The sequence below is a fragment of the Triticum aestivum genome, chromosome 6B, assembly GCF_018294505.1.
Source record: "Triticum aestivum cultivar Chinese Spring chromosome 6B, IWGSC CS RefSeq v2.1, whole genome shotgun sequence".
In the NCBI taxonomy this organism is placed as follows: Eukaryota; Viridiplantae; Streptophyta; class Magnoliopsida; order Poales; family Poaceae; genus Triticum; species Triticum aestivum.
The window spans coordinates 57,902,401-57,904,564 of record NC_057810.1 but is presented as its reverse complement, the minus strand read 5'-3'; the positions used below and the strand labels follow the sequence as shown (position 1 = coordinate 57,904,564).

Sequence of the window (2,164 nt, the reverse complement as noted above, 5' to 3'; positions counted from 1 at the left end):
TGGGATGTAGTCCAGGAGTGGATGTTGATTGTGGTCTGCTTCACCGACATCTGGAAGACGGAACATGTGTTGAGTTCGCGGTTTGTGGATGGCAGGTATGGTTTTCTCCTTCGGCGTCTTAGTCGTGATGGGGTGCTAGATCTGGAATTCGATGGTGTGTCCGGGGTGTTTCTCCAGTCTGTTTTGTTCATCGATGATGGCTTTACTTTTGGTGAGCCACCATGAAGGTCCGCAAAGCTGCATACCAGCGATGGAGCCGCCTCGAGCTCGGGTGAGGAGCTGATATGTCATTCTTTTCTTTTGGTGGCTGCTGTGGTGGTGCCGGAGGCAGGTGACGGGCATTGGTGTCAAGCTCAGAGATATTCTGGTATCTTTTCAGTTTTGTCATGTCGGTCATTACGTGACTTGTACTTTGATCTTTATGATATGAATGAGACATGTATTACCATGCAAAAAAAAGATCAATGTTCATTCTCTGTTGGCCTGCTGGGTATGGCATGTGATTAGGGCCTGTTGGGTATGGCATGTGATTAGGGGATATTTTTATGTTCTTCAAATCACAACGAGAAAAGAAAAGAAAACGAACATACATTTCTACGAGAAAAAAACCCTCAATCAATGAAAGAACTTAAGAAATTGCCCATACCGACAGCAGCTCCCGCTTTAGAAAAAACCCTATCTCATCAGGCAGGTATACCCGACCCTTTTTTAGCTAGTTTCGGGAAAGCGGTAAGTTAAGTAAGTCAAGCCCTTCTAAGCGAAGAATAGCGGAGAGAAATGGTAACGTAATAAGGGAAAGGGAGCTAGCTGCTTCCATATCACCCCCAAAAAAGAACCCAAAAGTTCCAGAGGCATCTTCCAGTCATTTCGATTTAGGTCTTTCTGCACCATATTTAGATCTTCCCTTTCTACGATCCAGAATTCCCAACAAATCCTTGACTCCTCGAATACGATGGGATTTCACACCTGGCGAATCTTTCACTCTACCTCCTCTGACTAAGACTATAGAATGTTCCTGCGAATTATGACCTTCGTCTGGAATGTGAGCAAATATATCATGTCGATTGCTCAACCGTACTTTTTCTATCTTACGTAGAGCTGATTAGGTTTTTTCGGTGTTCTCGTCGAAACACGCATGCATACTCCTTGCTTCTGGGGACATTGATCCGAAGCTCGAGTACGGTCCGTGCGCCATTTTTCTTCTCTACCATGACGAATCAATTGATTTTTTGTAGGCATCCCTCTTTCCTATGTCCTTCCCCCTTTTGCCCTTTCAAAATTGGTTACTCCCGATCCGAAGCACCCCTTTTCCATTCATAGAGAGATCCAATCGTCAAAATCAATAAAAAGGCCATTATGGACCAAGATCCAAACAGATCAATCTTGTTAGGAGGTACTGCCCAAGGAAAAGAAAAGGTGACTTACGGATCAGGGATAATAAATAAAATAGGAACCAGATAAAATCGTATCGAAATGACTTCTGACATCACCGGAGGGATCGGAACCACATTCGTAGGCTGACAATTTTTCTGGATAGGTCGAACTATTGGAAGCAAATGGAAAAGGAACACCGAGTGGAATCAAAGAAACTAGCGGACTGATCACTAAATAGATACAAATAGGTGCAAATTCCGACATCACCAAAGCCCACTTCGTTCTCTCTCTCTCCTCGCGGCGCTCCTTGCTCGCAGAGCGGCATACAAAAGACGCTCAGATGTGGATTCGAACCACTGAAGGATTTCCAGGGCAATGCCCCTTGCTCTTCTCACTGAAACAAGAAAAAAAGGATTTGCAGTCCAACAAGAAAACGGATGCGCTAACGCGCAACGGCTTTCGCGCTAGTTGCTCAATCCGTTGCTTGTTTTGCTCTAACCAGCTGAGCTACCAGAACCACTTGCCTAAAGTCTCTTTTCTTCATCTATGAGCATCCTACCTGCAGTGGAGGAGCTTGCTCAAGAACCGAGAGCCAGCCAGGGACTGGACGGCCCTTGTTCAGGAAGGTCTTCTTCGCTATAGACGCCACCAAGAACAAGAAAGGGGCGCTCCGCTCCTAGTCACTAAGCAGCTATTCTGTCTGACGGCGGACTGCCGGACTCCATCAATCTGAGGTTCTTTCTCTCACGTAATTTCGCCCACCCGTTCTACTTCCGTGCCGGAGGAAATG

At 45.9% G+C, this 2,164-nt stretch overlaps 2 pseudogenes; both read right to left on the bottom strand.

Annotated features, from left to right (window-relative positions):
* Window positions 1-862: 862 nt before the first annotated feature.
* LOC123133465 (ribosomal protein S12, mitochondrial-like) lies at window positions 863-1,257 on the bottom strand (annotated as a pseudogene).
* A 26-nt stretch (window positions 1,258-1,283) lies between these two features.
* LOC123133466 (NADH-ubiquinone oxidoreductase chain 3-like) lies at window positions 1,284-1,638 on the bottom strand (annotated as a pseudogene).
* Between the last annotated feature and the right edge of the window lie 526 nt (window positions 1,639-2,164).